This window comes from Psammomys obesus, unplaced genomic scaffold, assembly GCF_907164565.1.
Source record: "Psammomys obesus unplaced genomic scaffold, mPsaObe1.curated_primary_1811, whole genome shotgun sequence".
NCBI lineage: Eukaryota > Metazoa > Chordata > Mammalia > Rodentia > Muridae > Psammomys > Psammomys obesus.
The window spans coordinates 109,511-131,373 of record NW_026589652.1 but is presented as its reverse complement, the minus strand read 5'-3'; positions in this window follow the sequence as shown (position 1 = coordinate 131,373).

The window sequence follows — 21,863 nt, the reverse complement described above, 5'->3', positions numbered from 1 at the left end:
AAACTTTCTTGTCATAGTCATCAACTTATGCAAGCTTTCCTTGTCCCAACTTTTACTTTTATCTTCTTAATTCTGTGCTTCTTCCACTTGACATATGACCATTTCTGACCCTTACAACTGCAGAGTCATGTCACTGTGGAATGTTTTTCTTCCTCTGTTTATTGTTATTGATAGATTTGTTGAGTATAGTAGTTTTGGCTGGAACCTATGGTCCCTCAAAGTTTGTAGAATATCATTACAAGACCTTTGTTTTATGGGCTTCACTGAGAAATCAGGTGTTATTTTAATGGTCTTGCTCTATATGTGATTTTGTCTTTTCTTTTTCAAACCTTTAATAACCCTCCCCCAGTATGTTGAGTGTTTTATCTTTTTTTTATTAAGTACAGTTAATTCATTTTGTGCCCCCCCCTTTAGCTCCCTTCTAACTCCCCTCCCAATCTCACCCTCCCTCCACCTTCTCCATCCATGCCCCTCCCACAGTCTACTGATAGGGGAGGTGTTCTTCCCCTTCCTTCTGATCCTAGTTTATCAGGTCTCATCAGGAGTGGCTGCATTGTCTTTCTTTGTGGCCTGGTAAGGTTGCTCCCTCCTCAGGGGGAGGTAATCAAAGAGTAGGCCAATCAGTTCTTGTCAGAGACAGTCCTTGTTCCCATTGCTTGGACACTGAACTGTCATGGGATATGTCTGTGCAGGGGTTCTAGGTTATCTCCATGAATGGTCCTTGGTTGGAATATCAGTCTCAGAGAAGACCCCTGTACACCTATAGAACCAATCATGAAGGAGGACTCTGGCTAAGATGCTTAATCCCAATTCTGAAAAGCAAAGAGGATGGAACTCAGAAGAAGGAGAAAATAGGTAACAGGACAGGAGACTACCACAGAGGGCCTCTGCAAGGTTCTACACTGCAGGGTATCAAAGCAGATGCTGAGACTTAAAGCCAAACTTTGGGCAGAGTGCAGGGAATCTTATGCAAGAAAGAAGAAAGACCTGGAGAGTATAGGAGCTGCACAAAGAGAGCAACAGGACGTTGAGAGTTTTGATTGCTATGTGTTGTGGGAAATTTTTTTTTCTGTTTCAGTCTATTTGGTATTCTGTATGGGTCTTGTATATTGTTTGGCAGGTTTCTCATTGTTTAGAGTAGAGAAATACTCTTCTATGATTTTGTTGAAAGTATTATCTATCCATGCTTTTAGCTTGATTGCTTTCTTTCCTCTATCCATACTTTTCATAGGGTTGGTCTTTTGACAGTGTACCATGTTTTGTGTCGGGATATTGTTTTAGACATAGTGGTTTCTTTGAGAAAGTTACTTTATCTACCTTGTCTTCAAGACCTGAAATTCTCTCTTGATTGTTTTGTATTCTGATGGTAAGTCTTAACTCATTTTCAAAATTTAAATTTATTTTTTATAATTATTCACTTTTCATTCCAGTTATAAAACCCTCCCTTGTCACCTCTCGGTTCCACCCTCCCTTGCTTTTTTCCCCTATTCTCTTCCTCTATTTCTGAGAAAGGGAGAGACCTCCACCCCTACCATTTGACCTCAACCTATGAAGTCCTATTAAGACTACCATCATCTTTTTCTCTTTGGTCTGGCAATGACCCCTAACTAGGGGAAGTGATCAAAGAGCTGGCTACAGAGTCTATGTCAGAGAGAGTTTCTGCTCCCCTTACTAGGGACCCCATATGGAGACAGAGGTGCCCATAGGCTACTTCTGAGCAGGTAGTCTATTTCCTTTTCATACATGGTCCTTGGTTGGTGCTTCAGTCTCTGCAGGCCTCCTTGGACTCAGATTCGTGCATTTTGTTGGTCTTCTTACAGAGCTCTTTTTCATTCTGGTTCCTTCACTTCCTCCACTCTTTCCTATGACTTCCTGTCCTCTGACCAAAGTGGATGTGAGTCTTAGCATATGCTTCAATCCTATGCTGGGTGGAGTCTTTCAGAGGATATTTATGAGAGGCTCCCATCCTGTTTCTTCTCTTCAACCATTTCCAGTGTCTATTATATTTGCCTTTCTGGATGAGATTTAAGCATCCTCCCTAGGGTGCTCCTTGTTATTTATCTTCTTTAGGTGTGTGTATTGTATTATGATTCTCTTGTATATTGCTTTTCTTCTTTTTCTTTGTGCTTGCTCTTTTTTTCTATGTATGTATGTATGTATGTATATATTTATTTCCACTTATTCATTATGTATCCCAATTGAAGCCCCCTCTCTCAAGTCCTCCCAGTCCCACTCTACCTCTGCCTTCCCCCATATGCCTTTCTTTTTGTCTACTGAGAGGTGGAGTTCTGCTCCTCCGCCATCTTCCCATATTTATCAAGTCTGATCATGACTGCCTGGATCCACTTTGTTGGTGGCTTAAAAGGCTGTATCTCCAGGGGCAAGTGATCAAAAAGCAGGCAATAAAACTCATGTCAGAGGCAGCTCTTGCTCCCTTACTCAAGAATCCCACATGGACATTGAGCTACCAATCACCTACATCTTAGCAGGTGGTCTTTGTCCTCCCCATGTACAGTACTTGGTGAGTGCATTAGTCTCTGCAGGACATCCTGGGCTCAGGTTCTTTGCTTTGTTGATCTCCTTGTGGGGTTCCTGTCCCTTCTGTGTGGTTCTCTCTCCCTACTTCTTTCATAAGACCCCCTGCTCTCTGACCAAAATTTGGCTGTGATTTCAGGCATCTGCTTCAATTCCCTTTTGGGTAGAGCCTTTTAGAGGACCCCTATCCTCTTCCCTCCCTCCCACCACTTTCACTATTTATCCTGTTTGCCATTCTGTGTGAAATTTAAGCATCTTCCCTAGGGTAATCCTTGTTGTTTGCCTTCTTGAGATCTGTTGATTTTAGTACGGCTATCCTATAATATTAGCTAGTATCCACTTATAAGTGAGTGTATACCATGCTTTTTTTCAGCTTCTGGGTTACCTCACTCAGGGTGATTTTCTCCCATTTGCCTGCAAATTTCATGGTTTCCTTGTTTTTAATAGCTGAGTAGTATTCCATTGTGTAAATGTGCCACAATTTCTGTGTCTATTACTCCATTGAGGGACATCTAGCTTGTTTCCAGATTCTGGCTATTACAAGTAAAGCTGCAAATGTTCTTGTATGGTGGGGAATCTTTTCGGTTTCTGCCCAGGAGTCGTATAGCAGGATCTTGAGGTAGCACTATTCTCAAATTTCTGAGTGCCACATTGATTTCCAAAGTGGCTGTACATGTTTGCACTCCTACCAGGAATGGAGGAGTGCTTTCCTTTCTCCTCTCCGGCAAGTTTTGTCACTTGTGTTTTTTATCTTAGCCATTCCGATTTGTGGTTAGATGGAATCTCAGAGACATTTTGATTTGCATAGACCTGACAACTTGGGAAATTTGAAATTTATTTATTTTTATTTTATTTTTCTTTATTAATTATACTTTACTCACTTTGTATCCCCCCCGTGGTTTCTTTAAGTATTTCTCTGCCATTTGATATTCCACTGTTGAGAATTCTCTACTTAGCTCTGTACCTCATTTTCTAATTGGTTTGTTGGTGTCTCATTTCTTGAGATCTTTATATATATGTTATTAGGCCTTTGTCAAATGAAGAATTGGTAATGATCTTGCTCCAGGCTGTAGACTGATGTTTTGTTTTGTTTTTTCTATTGACAGTGTCCTTTTCTTCAAAAAAGCTTTTCAGGTCCATTAGGTCCTTTTTATTAATTGTTGATCTTAAAGCCTGGGATTCCAGTGTTCTGTTCAGGAAGTTGTTTCCAGTGTCAATGAGTTTGAGGCTCTTCCCCTATTTTTCTTCCAACACATTTAGTGTGTCTAATTTTATGTTGAGGTCTTTGATCCATTCACCCTTTACTTTTGTTCAGCGTGATAGATATGGGTCTATTTGCATTTTTCTACATGTAGACATCCAGTTATATCAGCACCATTTCTTGAAGATGCTATCATTTTTTTTTCCATTGTATGGTTCTGGCATCTTGTCAAAAATCAGGTGTCCATAGGTGTTGGGTTTGGATATATTCCTCGGACTTTGATTTGATTTCATTGACCCACCAGTCTGTTTCTGTGCCATAATGATGCAATTTTTATTTCTGTTGCTCTGTAGTATAGCTTGAGATTAAATATGGAGATACCTCCAGAAGATTTTTTATTGTAGAGGATTGTTTAGCTAGTCTGGATTTTTTTTGTTTTTCCATATAAGTTCAGAATTTTCCTTTCAAGATCTGTAATGAATTGTGTTGGTAAATTGTGTTGGAATTGCATTGCATTTGTAGATTGATTTTTTAAGATGATCATTTTTTCTATGTTAATCCTACCAAGCCATGAGCTTGTGGTATCTTTTCATCTTCTTGTATCTTCAATTTCTTTTCAGAGACTTGAAGTTTTTTTTTTCTTTTACAAATCTTTTACATTCTTAGTTAGAATTACACCAAGGTACTTTAATGTATTTTGTGTCTATTGTGAAGAGTATGGTTTCCCTAATTTTTTTCTCAGCTCATTTGTGTGTGTGTGTGTGTGTGTGTGTGTGTGTGTGTGTGTGTACAGGAAAGCTACTGATTGTTTTGAGTCAATTTTGTGTCCAGCCACATTTCTGAAGCTGTTTATCATCTGTAGGAGTTCCCTGTAGAATCTTTTGGGTCACTTATATATACTATGATATTTTATGCTACTAGTGATACTTTCATTTCTTCATTTCTGATTTGAGCTCCCTTGATCTCCTTTAATCATCTTATTGCTATAGCTAGGAATTCAAGTACTATATTGAAGAGATATGATGGTAGTTAGCAGCATTGTCTTATTTCTGATATCTGTGGGATTGATTTAAGTTTCTCTCCATTTCCTTTAATGTTGGCTATAGGCTTGCTGTATATTGCCTTTACTATGCTTCTATGTGGCTTGTATACCTGATCTCTCCAAGACTTTAAACGTGAATGAGTGTTGGATTTTGTCAAATGGTTTTTCACAATCTAAGGAAATGATAATGTGGTTTTTTCTTTTTGTTTATTTATATATTAGATTACTTTGATAGATTTCTGTATATGGAACTACCCCTGCATACCTGGGATGAAGCTTACTTGGTCATATTTGATATCTTATATTTGGTTTGTGAGTATTTTATTGAATATTTTTGCTTCAAATATTGATAAGGGAAATTGTTCTGAAATTCTCATTCTTTGTTGGGTCTTTGTGAGGTTTATGTATCAAGGTGACTGTGGCCTCATAGGAAGAGTTTGGTAATGTTTCTTCTGTTTTTATTTTGTGGAATTTTGTAGAGTGTTAGCTTTTCTCTGAAGGTCTGGTAAAATTCTGTGCTGAAACCACTGGCCCTGAGTTGTTTTTGAATAAGAGACTTTTCATGACTGCTTGTATTTCTTTAGGGGACATAGGACTATTTAATTTATTTACCTGATCTCTAGTCAATATTTGTAATTGGAATCTATCAGGAAAATTATCCATTTTATTTAGATTTTCAAATTTTTGGGTACATAGGTTTTCGTAGTAAGACCTATTGATTTTTTGGATATCCTCATTGTCATTATGTCCCCCTTTCCATTTTTATTTTGTTATTTGAATAATATCTCTCTGCCTTTTAGTTAGTTTGGCTAAGGGTTTGTCTATCTTGTTAATTTTTTCAAGAATCAGGTCTTTGTTTAGTTGATTTTTTAAAATTATTTTCTTTGTTTCTAGTTTATTGATTTCAACCCTGAGTTTCATTATTTCCAGGTTTCTACTCCCTTTGGGTGAGTCTGCTTTTTTTAGTTTTTATTTTTTCATTTTAGGGCTTTCTGGTTAGCTGTTAATTTGCTTGTTTGACATGTTTCAAATTTATTTTTATGAAGGCATTAGTGCTACGTTCTTTCTTCTTAGTACTATTTTCACTGTGTCCAATAAGTCTGGGTAAGTTGTGACTTCACTTTCATTGAATTCTAGGTAAATTCTTTTGTGTTTGGGTGTAAGGTTCTGTAGATGTCTGCTAGGTCCATTTGATTCATGACCTCTGTTAGAGACATTGTTTCTTTGTTTAATTTCTGTTTTGTTGACTTGTCCTTTGTTGAGAGTGGGGGTGTTGAATTCTCTCACTATGAATGTGTGGTGATCTATGTGTGGTTTAAGTTTTATTAATGTTTCTTTTGCAAATGTGGGTGCCTTTGTATTTGAGGCATAGATGTTTAGGATTGTGATATCTTCCTGTTGGAATTTTCCCTTGACGTGTATAAGGTGTTCTTCTGCATATCTTTTTATTAATTTTCGTTGAAAGGCTATTTAATCAGATATTAGAATGACTACTCCTGCTTGTTTCTTGTTTCCATTTGCTTGGAAAATTGTCTTCCAGCTCTTTACTTTGACGTAATGTCTATCTTTGTGTTTCTTGTATGCAACAGATTGTTGGGTCTTATTTATGAATCCATTCTGTTAGTCTGTGTCTTTTTTTTTTTTTTTTTTTTTTTTTTTGGAGAATTGAGATTAATGACCAGTGGCTGTTAGATCCTTTGATTTTGATGTTGGCTGTGGTAGTAAGTTTGTGTTGCTTTGACTACTTTTTGTTTTGCTCTAGTGAGGTTAATTTTTTCCTGTTTTTTTTTTTTTAAGTAGTTAGTTCTCTTGGGTTGTATTAATATCAATCTCTGATATCCTAACAGAATGTGGTAAATTGTTTTCCCTTATCGTGTGTAAGAAATGGTTAATGATATGGCAGCTCACCAATTTTGAGTCTGGTACTCTACATGAGTAAGTATGGCACATCAGGGATATCTACTCAGGGTCTTTCAAGGTCTAAAATGAGTGGCTGTTAGGCAACATGCAGTAGTTTTGTTAGCTTTTCATCATGGCTCTTTTTTTATTGAAAGCTGGTATTGGAGACTACTCCTGTTTATGTCATGATTCTTCCTGATATGTTTCTTTTTGTCTGAGTGTGTGTTATAAGGGTCCTGTGATTTGGTCAGATCCACTCAAGTAACCTGCCACTCTAGAGGTCCTCCTTTGTAATATAGCTGCTGAATCCCTTTAGAGATATGCACCTTGCTGCTTGACCACACATATTGGGGATAGTGTGTTGAATGCAGAGTCAGGAATATTTGGGTCAGCAAACTGAGAGTTCTTTCCACATAATATCAGAATAAGTTTCCAAATACTGATTGTGTGCCAATTGCATTTGTGAAACTGGGAATTATTCAGAACTTAGATTTGAAATTTTTAAGCATGTATGTATTATATTTTGAGCATTTCACTCCATTCTCTTTAATATTCCTCCACTGTCTCCTGGTGAATATGTATTCCCCAAACCATTCTTTTTTCAAGTTGCTGTTCCTTATTTTTTTCTTCTGATTATTTTCTGGAATATGGGCTACACCATTTAAGAAAATGACGCCTCACTCTCCCCACCCTCTTTTCTTACTTACTCATCGACCTTCAGTGAAGGATAAGGTCACATTGGCCCTTTCCACTTGCATGAGGAAATGGTGATGGGTCAACTCTGTTGCACATTGCTACTGTGGCAGTTTTCTCATGAATGCAATGGACAAGTTATTCACAAATACCAAGATGCGGTGCTGGGAGGACAATGTTTCTGACCAGCAGCACAGTAGGGACTACACAGTAAACAACAGATCAAACTCTTTACCCTAAAACACCAACTGTTGTATTTCCCAGGTGAGAGAAAACCCCACGGTGTGGGAATTAATCAGGTTCAGGTCACCCATCTAAACCGCAGAAGATTTCCTGAGTCTCAGCAGGCATTTGATCATCAGCCCAGAGCTGCATGCCTGTAGGCTCTGACACCACCCCAGACTGAACTGTGGGCTCCACAAACATCAGAGATTGGGATTTCCAGGTGAGAGAAAACTCCACGGTGAAGGAAGCAATGGGGAATGAGCTCAGGTCACCCAGACAACCTCTGGAAAAGGAACTTGGTATTAGGAGGGTGCTCAGCTGCCAGCTCAGAGACCTGTCTGCATGCCTTATGCACCATTGAAGATAGAACTGTGGGCTCCTGGGCACCAGAGACTGAGATTCTCTGTCAGCAGGAAACCCTATATTTGAGACAAACAACAGGTCTGGCCCCAGGGCACTCAGCTTAGTCCCCCTACCCCTGAAAAGTTCTCAGGAAAAGTAACTAGGTTCTTGCAGGCACCCAGGCACCCATTGGCCAGCAATGCAGAGCCAAACCCTTTACCTTCGTGTTCTACTCGCCATGCTATACAGAACTGTGGAACACAAAACACTAAAGACTCGGTGTCCATGTTGGGAGGAAACACAACAAGTGGGGGAAAAATCAGGTCCAAACTCAGGACACGCAGCTCCAGAAGGTTCTGGGTTCCTGCAGGCTCCAGGCTTTTGCCTCCTGCTGAATGAATGAGTGCTGTGCTCACCTGTCACTGATTACCGCTAGGATACTGGGGCACACAGCTCCAACCTCAGACCTACAGAAGCCTGAGAACCACTGGATTAGCTCCCAGATACTGTTCCAAAGTTGACCAGTTATCCCTAGGTAAACTGCTGAAACTGTAGAGCTCTCTGGTTCTTCTAAAAGGCTGTTTCAGGCAAACACAGCGTAAGAGCAGTAGCAGCAGCGCAATAAATTCAGAGCAAGAAAACCATAGGCAGGGCAGCTATATCCAGGACTTCTCCTGGTGAGAGTAGAACATTCCTGATCACCAACGACCACAGTTACCATGCAGATCCATACACCTGAGATGAACTGTAGCAATTCCTTAGAAGCACCACCATTTTGCTGACCATATCTTGAAAGCTGAGTATGCCTCTTTCAGAACCCTGCCAAGGGGATTTTCTCCACCCTAGGATTCTAGCAGGCACCAGAAATTAACAGCCAACACCTGAGACAGCCAGATGGTTAAAGGCCAGCATAAATGCACAACCAACAAAAGGCAAAGCAATATGAAATCTCTATAACCCAGTTATCCATGGGCAAGTAGCCCTGGACACATTACCATAAGTGAAATTCAAGAAGATGACCTAATATCTATGCTCATGAAGAGAATAATGAAGGAAAGAAATAAAATGCATAAAGAATTAAAGAAAGATAAAGTCAAACAGATTATGGCCATCCTTAAAGAAAAATAGGAAGATGTAGCCAAACAATTTGTGGCCTTGAGAAAGGAAATAATTAAGTCACTGAAAGAAATAAAAGAGAGGAATATTCAAACAGGTGAAAGAATTGAAAGAAAAACTTGAAAATACAGTCAGACAGATTGAAGGAAATTGTTGAAGGAAATCAACAAAATGGTGCAAGATCTGAAGATAGAATTGGAAAAATTAAAGAAAACATAAATGGAGGAAATCATGGAGAGGAAGAACTTAGGAAAGAAAACAGGGACTACAAAGGTTAGCATAACCAATAGACTACAGGAGACGGAAGAAAGAATATCAGGTGTGGAAGATACAATAAAAGAACTTGATGTATCCATCCAAGAAAATAAAAAATCTAAAAAATTCCTGACACAAGCCATCCAAGAAATCCAAGTAAACAGAAAAAGACAAAACTTAATAATATTAGGAATAGAGGAAAAAGAAGATTTCCGTCTCCAAGGACCAGATAATATTTTCAACAAAATTATAGAAGAAAATTTCCCCAACTTAAAGAAGAGGCCTATAAGAATTCAAGAGAACTATAAAACACCTAATAAATTAGACTAGAAAAGAAAATCCTCCTGCCACAAAATAAAATCAGCAAGTATACAGAAAAAAGAAAAAAATACTAAAAGCTGCAAGGGAAAAAAGCCAAGTAATATATAATGGCAAACCCATCAGAATCACACCTGATTTGTAAACAGTGACTATGAAAGCCAGAGGGCCTGGACAGATGTCATGCAGACTCTTACAGAACAAGGTGTCAACCCAGGCAACTATGCTCAGCAAAACTCTCAGTCCTCATAGATGGAGAAAGCAAGATATTCAATGACAAAAACAAATTTCAACAATACTTCCACACAAATCCAGTGCTACACAAGATACTGGAAGGAAAACTACAATGCACAGGAAAACTAACTACTTTCAGGAACACACAGGCAATAAATAACCTCACTACAGCAAATCTAAAAGTAGCCAAGCACACAAACACACTACCACAGCCAACATCAATATCAAAGGATCTAACAGCCACTGGTTATTAATTTCCCTCAACATCAATGGACTCAGTTCTCCAGTAAAAAGACACAGACCACCAGAATGGATTTATAAACTAAACACAACAAACTGTATCATAGAAGAAATACACCTAAGTCAGAAAGATAGATGTTACCTGAGAGTAAAGGGCTGGAGGATGGTTTTCCAAGCAAATGGACCCAAGAAGCAAGCCATTGGAGTAGCCATTCTATTATCTCCTAAAATAGACATTCAACCAATATTAATCAAAAGAATTGGAGAAGAATACTTCATGTTCATCAAATGAAAATTCCACCAGGAAGATATCACGGTCTTGAACATCTATGCCCCAAATAGAAGAGCACACACATTTGTAAAAGAAACATTTATAAAACTTAAACCACACATAGACCCCCACACATTAATAGTGGGGGACTTCAACACCCCACTCTCATCAAAGGACAGGTCAACAAAACAGAATTAAACAAAGAAACAATGTCTCTAACAGAGGTCATAAATCAAATGGATCTAAAAGACATCCATAGAACCTTTCACTCAAACACAGAATAATTTAGCTTCTTCTCAGCACCTCAGCACCTCATGGAACCTTCTCCAAAATAGACCATATAGTTGGTCACAAAGCAAACATGAACAGATACAAGAAGATTGAAATAATCCCTTGTATCCTGTCTGATCACCATGGAATAAAGCTGGACCTCAACAAGAACAGAAATAGCAAAAAGCCTACACACACATGGAAACTGACCCACTCACTACGCAATCATGGCAGGGTCAGGGAAGAAATAAAGAAAGAAATCAAAACTTCACAGAATTCAATGAAAATTAAACCACCACATACTGAAACTTATGGGACACAATGAAAGCAATGTTAAGAGGAAAGTTCATAGCACCAAGTGCCTTCAAGAAGAAATTTGAAACATTTCATTCAAGTAACTTAATGGCTCACCTAAAAGCTTTAGGAAAAAAAAAAAAAAAAAAAGCAGACACATCAAAGAGGAGTAGATGGCTGGAAATAATCAAACTCCGGGCTGAAATCAACAAATTAGAAAGAAAGAAAACAATTCAAAGAAACAATGAAATTAAGTCCTGGGGCTTTGAGAAAATCAACAAGACAAACAAACCCTTAGCTGAACTAATTAAAAGGCAGAGGGACACTACCAACAAAATCAGAAATGAAAAGGGTGACATTATGACAGACACAGAGGAAATCCAAACAATCATTAGGATTTACTTCAAAAGTCTATATGCCACAAAATTTGAAAATCTAATTGAAATGACCAATTTTCTTTATCAGTTCCACTTACCAAAGCTGAATCAAGACCAGGTAACTCAATTAAATACTCCTATATCCCCTAAGGAAATAGAAGCTCTCATCATGGTCTCCCATTACCCAAAAGACCAGGCCTGATGGTTTCAGTGCAAAATTCTACCAGACCTTCAAAGAAGAGCTAACTCCTATACTCTTCAAACTATTCCACAAGATAGAACCAAAAGGTACACTACCAAATTTATTTTATGAAGCCATAGCCCACTTGGTACCTAATTCTCACAAAGTCCCAACCAAAAAAACAAATTTCAGATCAATATCTCTTATGAACAACTGCACACAGGGGTCTTTACTGAGACTGATACTCCAACCAAGGACTATGCATGGAGATAACCTAAGACCCCTGCAGAGATGTAGCCCATGGCAGTTCAGTATCCAAGTGGGTTCCATTGTAATAGGAACAGGGACTGTCTCTGACATGAACTAATTGGCCTGCTCTTTAATTACCTCCCCCAGAGGGGGAAGCAACATTACCAGGCCACAGAAGAAGACAGTGCAGCCACTCCTGATGAGACCTAATTGACTAGGATCAGAAGGAAGGGGAAGAAGTCCTCCCCTATCAGTGGACTTGGGGAGGGGCATAAATGCAGAGGGTGGAGTAAGGGAGGGATTGGGACAGGAGGAGGGAGGGAACCACAGAGGAACTCAAAGTGAATAAAGTGTAATTAATAAAGAATAAAAAAATACTCAACAAAATACTTGCAAACCGAATAAAAGAACATATCAAAGAAATCATCCACTATAACCAAGTCGGCTACATCCCAGGTATGCAGGTATGGTTCAATATACAGAAATCCATCAATGTTATCAACCATATAAACAAATTGATAGAAAAATTAAATGATCATCTCTTTAGACACTGAAAAATCATTTCATAAAATCCAACACCCATTAACCTTTAAAGTCTTGGAGAAATTAAAGATATAAGGCATTTACCTAAAAATAGTAAATTCCTAGCTAGAGCAATAAGACAACTAAAGGAGATCAAGGGGATACAAACTGGAAAGGAAGAAGTCAAAGTATCACTATTTGCAGATGATATGATAGTATACATGAGTGACACCAAAAATTCTACCAGGGAAATCCTACAGCTGATAAACACCTTCAGCCAAGTGGCTGCATACCAAATCAACCTCCCCCCGCCCCCACACACAAATAAGTAGCTTTCCTGTTTACAAAAGACAAAATGGCTGAGAAAGAAATTAGGGAAACAATACCCTTCACAATAATCACAAAGGACATAAAGTTCCTTGGTTTGACGCTAACCAAGAAAGTGAAAGACTTGTATGAAAAAAAGTTCTAGTCTGTGAAGAAAGAAATAGTAGAAGATATCAGAAGATGAAAAGATTTCCCATGCTCATTGCTTGGCAAGATTAACATAGTAAAACTGACCATCTTACCAAAAGCAATCTACAGATTCAATATGCAATTCCCATCAAATTACCAACACATTTCTTTACAGAACTTGAAAGAAAATTCTCAACTTCATATGGAGCAATAAGAAAAGCAGAATGAGGGCGGGGCAGGATGGCAGTGCTGGGCAACTCTCATTCTGACCAGCAGCACAGCAGGATCAGCACAGTGACCAGCAATCAGAACTCGCAGCCATAAAACACAAGTGATTGTGTTTCCCAGGTGTGAGGATACCCCACAGTGGGGGATTCAATCAGATTTAATTCACCCTGCTAAACCGAGGAAGAGATCCTGGTTCTGCCAGGAGCTTGGTCGCCAGTCCAGAGCCACATGCCAGTGTGCTCTGAACACTGTCCCAGACTGAAATGTGGCCCCACAACATCAGAGACTGGAATTTCCAGTCAAGAGATAATCCCATGGTGCAGGAAACGATTGGGATCAACCTTAGGTCACCCAGACATTCCCTGGAAAAGGCTCAGGTTCCACAGGCGCCCCAGGAGCCAGCCTGGAGCCAGAGCCGGGAACCCAGGCTCCAACACAGAGCCCTGCCTGTGTGCCTGATTTGCTGCCTCAGATAGAACTGTGGGTCCAAGGACACCAGAGACTGAGTCTCACTGTCGGGTGCAAACCCACAGGGAGGGGAACAGCTGGCCTGATCTCAGAGCACTCAGCTGATACCACCACCCCAAAAAGGTCTCCGGAAAAATTACCCAGTTTTCTCCAATAAAAATTCTTTTTTTTTTTACCTAAAAAATTCTTTTTATTGGAGAATTGAGTCAAGACACAGACTAACAAAATGGATGCATAAACAAGATTCAACAATCTGTTGCATACAAGAAACACATTTAAAACTTAAATCACAAAGATAGACATTACCTGAGAATAAAGGGCTGGAAGACGGTTTTCCAAGCAAATGGACCCAAGAAGCAAGCAGGAGTAGCCATACTAATATCTAATAAAGTAGATTTTCAACCAAAATCAATCAAAAGAGATAGAGAGGAACACTCCATACTCATCAAGGGAAAAATCCACCAGGAAGATATCACAATCCTGAACATCTCTGCCCCAAATGCAAGGGCACCCACATTTGTAAAAGAAACTTTAATAAAACCACACATAGACCACCGCACATTAATAGTGGGAGACTTCAACACCCCACTCTCAACAAAGAACAGGTCAACAAAACAGAAATTAAACAAAGAAACAATAACTCTGACAGAGGTCATGAATCAAATGGACCTCACAGACATCTACAGAACCTTTCACCCAAACTCAAAAGAATTTACCTTCTTCTCAGCACGTCATGGAACCTTCTCCAAAATAGACCATATAGTTGGTCACAAAGCAAGCCTCAACAGATATAAAAAGATTGAAATAATCCCTTGTATCCTATCTGATCACCATGGAATAAAACTGGCCCTCAATGACAAAAATAGCAAAAGGCCTATACACATATGGAAACTGAACAGCATGCTTCTAAATGACAGCTGGGTCAGAAAAGAAATAAAGAAAGAAATTGAAGACTTCCTAGAATTCAATGAAATTGAAGGTACAACATAACCAGACTTGTGGGACACAATGAACCAATGCTAAGAGGAAAGTCCATAGCACTAAGTGCCTTCAAGAAGAAATTCGCAACATCTCATGCAAGCAAATTAATGGCTCACTTAAGAGCCCTAGAAAAAAAAGAAGCAGACACACCAAAGAGGAATAGATGGCTGGAAATAATCAAACTCAGGGCTAAAAATCAATAAATTAAAAAAGAAAAAACAATTCAAAGAATCAATGAAACCAAGAGCTGGTTCTTTGAGAAAATCAACAAGATAGACAAACCCTTAGCCAAACTAACTAAAAGGCAGAGAGAAACTATCCAAATCAACAAAATCTGGAACGAAAAGGGGGACATAACCACAGACACTGAAGAAATCCAAACAATAACTAGGTCTTACTTCCAAAGTCTTTATGCTACAAAATTTGAAAATCTAAATGAAATGGACAATTTTCTTGACCAGTTCTACATGCCAAAGCTGAATCAAGATCAGGTAAACCAATTAAATAGTCCTGTATCCCCTAAGGAAATAGAAGCTGTCATCAAAAGTCTACCATCTTTACAATGGAATATTACTCAGCAATGAAAAATAAGGAAATCGTGAAATTTGCAGGTAAATGGTGGGACATGGAAAGGATCATCCTGAGGGAGTTGTCTCAGAAGCAAAAAGACACACACAGTATATACTCACTCATATAGACATACAACATAGGACAAACCCACTAAAATCTGTGCATCTAAAGAAACTAAGCAAGAGAGAGGACCCTAACTAAAATACTCAATCCCCATCCTGAAAGGAAAAGAGGATGGACATCAGAAGAAGAAAACAGGAAACAACCTAGGAACCTGCTACAGAGGGCTGCTGAAAGCCAGAAGAAGAAAACAGGAAACAAACTAGGAACCTACCACAGAAGGCCTCTGAAAGCCTCTGACCTGCAGACTATCAAAGCAGATGCTGAGTCTGATGGCCAACTGTCGGGCAGAGTGAATGGAATTTTATTTAAGAAGTGGGAAATAGTAAGAGCCGGAAAGGACAGGAACTCCACAAGGAGAGCAACAGAACAAGAAAATTTGAACACAGGGAACTTCCCAGAGACTCATACTCCAACCAAGGACTATTCATAGAGATAACCTAGAACCCCTTCACAGATGTAGCCCATGGCAGTTCAGTGCCCAAGTGGGTTACCTAGTAATGGGAAGAGGGACTGCCTCTGACATAATCTGATTGGCCTGCTCTTTGATCACCTCCCCCTGAGGGAGGAGCAGCCTTACCAGGCCACAGAAGAGGACAATGCAGCCACTTTTGATGAGAACTGATAGACTAAGATCAGAAAGGAGAGGAGAACCTCCCCTATCAGTGGACTTCGGGAGTGGCATGCATGCAGAAAGGGGAGGGAGGGTGGGATTGGGAGGGGAGGAAGGAGGGGCATATGGGGGGATACAAAATGAATAAAGTGTAATAAATAAAAAATAAAAAAACAAATGATAAAAAGGTCTACCATGCAAAAAAGCGCAGGGCCAGACCTTCAAAGAAGAGCTAACACCAATACTCTTCAAACTATTCCACAAGATAGAAACAGAAGGAACACTACCAAACTCATTCTATGAAGCCACAGTCACCTTGGTACCTAAACCTAACAAAGACTCAAAAAGAAAGAGAATTTCAGGCCAATCTCCCTCATGAACATTGATGCAAAAAATACTCAACAACATACTTTCAAACTGTATCCAAGAACACATCAAAGACATCATCCACTCCGACTAAGTAGGCTTCATCCCAGGCATGCAGGGGTGTTTCAGTATATGGAAATCCATCAATGTGATCCACCACATAAACAAACTGAAGGAAAAAAACACATGATCATCTCCTTAGATGCTGAAAAGACATTTTACAAAATCCAACATCAATTCATGTTTAAAGTATTGGAAAGATCAGGGATACAAGGCACATACCTGAACATAGTAAAGGCTATATACAGCAAGCCTATTGCCAACATCAAACTCAATGGAGAGAAACTTACAGCAATCCCACTGAAATCAGGGACAAGGCAAGGCTGTCCACTCTCTCCATATCTTTTCAACATTGTTCTTGAAGTCCTGGCTAGAGAAATAAGACAATTGAAGGAGATCAAGGGGATACAAATTTGAAAGGAAGAAGTCAAAGTATCACTATTTGCAGATGATATGATAGTATACCTGAGTGACCCCAAAAACTCTACCATGGAATTCATGGTATAGTTAAGCTTATTAACACCTTCAGCAAAGTGGCTGGATACAAATTTAACTAAAAAAAAAAAAAAATCAGTAGCCTTCTTGTATACATAGGACAAAAGGGACAAGAAAGAAGTTAGGGAAACAACACCTTTCACAATAGCCATAAAGGACATAAAGTGCCTTGGTGTGAACCTAACCAAACAAGTCAAAGACTTTTGTGAAAAAAAAAATCCCAGTCTCTGAAGAAAGAATTAGAAGAAAATATCAGAAGATGCTCATGGCTTGGCAAAATTAACATAGTAAAAATGGCCATCTTATCAAAAGCAATCTACAGATTTAATGCAATTCCCATCAAATTACCAACACAATTCTTTACAGACCTTGAAAGAAAAAATTCTCAACTTCATATCGAACAACAAGAAACCCAGAATTGCTAAAACAATTCTCTACAGTAAAATTTCTCCATCCCTGAACTCAAGCTGCACTATAGAGCAACAATACTAAAAACTACATGATACTGGCATAGAAACAGACTGGTGGATCAATGGAATCGAATAGAAGACCTGACAGAAATCCACACACTTATGGACACCTGATTTTTGACAAAGATGCCAAATCCATTCAGGAAAAAAGACAGCATCTTAAACAAATTGTACTGGTCTAACTGGAAGTCTACATGTAGAAAAATGCAAATAGATGCATACTTAACACCCTACACAAAACTGAAGGCCAAGTGGATCAAAGACCTCAACATTAAACTAGACACGCTAAACCGCTTAGAAGAAAATGTGGGGAATACCCTTGAACTCATTGGCACACGACACAACTTCCTGAACAGAACACCAACATCACAGGCTCTGAGAGCAAGAATCAATAAATGGGACCTCATGAAACTGAAAAGCTTCTGTAAAGCAAAGGATACTGTCCTTAGAACAAAAGGATAGAGTACAGATTGGGAAAATATCTTCACCAACCCTATATCTGACAGAGGGCTAATATCCAGTATATGTAAAGAACTAAAGAAGTTAAATAGCAAAAAAATCAAGTAATCTAATTAAAAAATGGGGTACAGAGCTAAACAGAGAATTCTCTGCAGAGAAATATGGAATGGCAGAAAAACACTTAAAAAGAAATGTTCAACCTCATTAGCCATCAGGGAAATGCAAATAAAAACAACCCTAAGATTTCACCTTACACACATCAGAATGGCTAAATCAAAAACTCACGAGACAGCACATGCTGGAGAAGTTTTGTAGAAAGGGGAACACTCCTCCACTGCTGGTGGGAATGTAAACTTGTACAACCACTCTGGAAAGCAATCTGGCGCTTGCTCAGAAAAGTAGGAATAGCGCTTCCTCAAGATCCAGCTATAACACTCCTAGGCATATATCCAAAAGATTCTCAAGTACACAATGAGGACATTTGCTCAACCATGTTTGTAGCAGCCTTATTTGTAATCGCCAGAAGCTAGAAACAGCCCAGATGCCCCTCAGTGGAGGAATGGATGCACAAATTGTGATATATCTACATAATGGAATATTAATTAGCAATAATAAACAAGGAAATCATGAAATTTGCAGGTAAATGGGGGGATCTGGAAAAGATCATCCTGCATGAGCTATCCCCAGAAGCAGAGGGATGCATACGGTATATACTCACTCTTTTAGACATATAATATAGGATAAACCTACTAAAATCTGTACACCTAAAGAAACTAATCAAGAGTGAAGACTGTTGCTAAAATGCTCAATTCGTATCCAGAAAGGCAAAGAGGCTGGACATCAGAAGAAGGAGAAAAGAGGGAACAAGTCAGGAGCCTGAAACAGAGGACCTTTGAAAAGCTCTGCCTTGCAGACTATCAATGTAGATACTGAAACTTAAGGGCAACCTTTGGGCAGAGGGCAGGGAACCTTATGAAGAAGTGGGAAACAGTAAGATCTGGAGAGGACAGGAACTCCATAAGGAGAGCAACAGAACCAAAAAATCTGAGCACAAGGGTCTTTCCTGAGACTGCTATTCAAACCAAGGACTATGCATGGAGATAACCTAAGACCCCTGTACAGATGTAGCCCATGGCAGTTCAGTATCCAAGTGGGTTCCATTGTGATAGAAAAAGGGACTGTCTTTGACATGAACTGATTGGCCTGTTCTTTAATTACCTCCCCCTGAGGGGGAAGCAGCAATACCAGGCCATAGAAGAGGCAAGGCAGCCACTCCTGATGAGACCTAATTGACTAGGATCAGAAGGAAGGGAAAGAAGTCCTTCCCTATCAGTGGACTTGGGGAGGGGCATGCATGCAGAGGGTGGAGTAAGGGAGGGATTGGGATGGGAGGAGGGAGGGAACCACGGGGGGGGGATACAAAGTGAGTAAAGTGTAATTAATAAATAAAAATTTGAAAAAAGAAAAGCAGAATGGCTAAAACAATCCTCTTCAGTAAAAGATCTTTTGGAGGTACCTCCATCCCTGATCTCAAGCTGTAGTATAGACAATAGTAGTAAAAAATGCATGGTATTGACATAGAAACATAATGGTGAATCAGTAGAATTACATAGAAGACCCTAAAATAAACCCACACACTTATGGATACCTGATTTTTGACAAAGATGCCAAATCCATACAATGCAAAAAATAAGATAGCATCTTCAACAAATGGTGCTGGTCTAACTGTATGTCTTCATGTAGAAAAATTCAAATAGTTTCATACTTATCACCCTGCAGAAAACTAAAGCCCAAGTAGATCAAAGAAACCAATATAAAACCAGACACTAAACCTGTTAGAAGAAAAAGTGGGGAATTGACCCAGGAGAAAACTTCCTGAACAGAACACCAACAGCACAGGCTCTAAGAGCATAAATCAATAAATGGGACCTCATGAAACTGAAAAGCTTCTGTAAAGCAAAGGATACTCTTGTCAGAACAAAACGACTACCTACAGATTGGGAAAGGATCTTCAACAACCCTCTATATAATAGAGGGCTGATATCCAGTACATATAAAGAACTCAAGAAGCAACAAATCAAGTAATCCAATTAGAAAATGGGGTACAAAGTTAAACAGAGAATTCTCAAAAGAGGAATATTGAATGGCAGACAAACACCTAAAGGAATGCTCAACATCCTTTGTCGTCAGGGAAATGCAAATCAAAACAACCCTGAGATTTCAACTTACAACGAACAGAATGGCAAGATCAAAAACTCAAGTGACAACACATGCTAGAGAGGATGTATAGAAAGGGTTACCTTCCTCTATTGCTGGTGGTAATGTGAACTTTTACAACCACTTTGCAAATCAGGCTGGTACTTTGTCAGACTATTAGGTATAGCACTACCTCAAGATTCAGCTATATCGCTCCTAGGCACATATCCAAATGACATAGAAGAAGAACATTTGCTCTAACATGTTCGTAGCAGGTTTACTTGTAATACTCAGAAGCTAGAAATAAGCCAGATGACTCTCAGTTGAAGAATAAATACAAAAATTGTGATACATTTACACAATGGAATACTACTCTGTAATTAAAATGAAGGAAATCACGAACTTTTGCAGGCAAATTGTGGGAACTAGAAAAGTTCATCCTGAGTGCGGTATCCTGGAAGCAGAAAGACACACAGAATATATATTCACTCATAAGTGGATATTAGACATGTAATATAGGATAGCCATACTAAAATCTGTACACTTAAAAAAGCTAATCAAGAAGGAGGACTCTGGATAAGATGCTCAATCTTCATTCAGAAAGGCAAATGGGATGGGCATGAGAAGAGCAAGAAAATTGGAACAGGAGAGGAGCTTACCACAGAAAGCCTAGGATACTGCAGGGTACCAAAACAGGTGCTGAGACTCATAGCCAAACTTTGGGCTGAGTGCAGGGAATCTTATGAAAGAAAGGGGAGATAGAAATGTCTGGAATGGAAGAAGCCTCAAGGAGAGCACCAGAACCAAAATATCTGGAGAAAAAGTGTGTTTTCTGAGACTGATATTCTAACCAAGGACCGTCATGGAGATAACCTAGAACCCCTGCACAGATGTAGCCCATGGTAGTTCAGTGTCCAAGTTGGTTGCCTAGTAATGGGAACAAGGACTGTCTCTGAAATTAACTATCTGGCCTGCTTGTTGATCACCTCCTCACCTTAGAAATTTGTAGCCTTACCAGGCCACAGATGAAGATAACGTAGCCAGTCCTGATGAAAACTGATATAGCAGGAGCAGATGGAAGGGGAGGAGGACCTCTCCTAACAGTGGAGTGGGGGAAAGTCATGGGTGGAGAAAAGGGAGGAAGGATGGGATTGGGAGGGGAAGAGGGACAAAGCTACAGATGAGATGCAAAGTGAATAAACTGTAATTAATAAAAATAAAAAATAAATAAAAGGGCTCTGTCTCACAGTCCTTATTTAATATCTGGTCTATATGTGAATTCTGTGTATTCTCCATGAACATCCCCAAGACTTGGGATCAGAGACATTCTCTTTAATAAGACTACTCCACAGTTATATGTTCTCTGTACTTTGACCAATTGTGAGCTTCTATCTTACCATCATTGTACTGTAACAATGGGGTTTTAGAATGAATGCTAAGAATAGCATGATTCTATGTGCTCAAATATAAGGATGTGAAAACAGTTTGATGCTGTCCATTCAGAAACAATATAAAACAAACAATGGTAGCTTTTTTTCTTGGTTCAAAGACCATCACCTACATAGTTTCTTGAAAATGTTTGCATTTCTAGTCATTACCATTAATTTCATTCCCTATGTTTCATGTAAGGATGGGAAATGCTTCCTAAAAGTTAATCTCTAGAGTCCTAAGCGTGTCATCCTGCAATACAACCCCCCTCTAGAGCTCAGCCTGTCAGCCAGTGTCTGAAGCATCAGCTTTTCTATCTCCACACAGAAATGATAACAGTCTCCACACTTTCTTCTCCTTTGTGTGTCAACACAACATTGATTAAAATGTATTCAGGGAAAACATGTCCTCACTGTGACCATTGTCTCACAGGCTCTCATTGCCCTTAGCATTAACCTCAAAATTACCGAGAGATTTCCCAAGTCAGGCAGTCTCAGTTATATGCTGGCCTCTATGAATAAGCCATTTTATTTGTTTCTACAAGGATAAGCTTTCCCAGGCTTTGTGCATTGAAGTCCTTCTGCCTTTCATGAACACAGAGCCCTATGCATGGGTAAAGGGCTCCACTCTGCACTTTGAACAGACAAATCTCTTCCATCAGGACTGTTCTCAAATACTTGCTTCTGAAG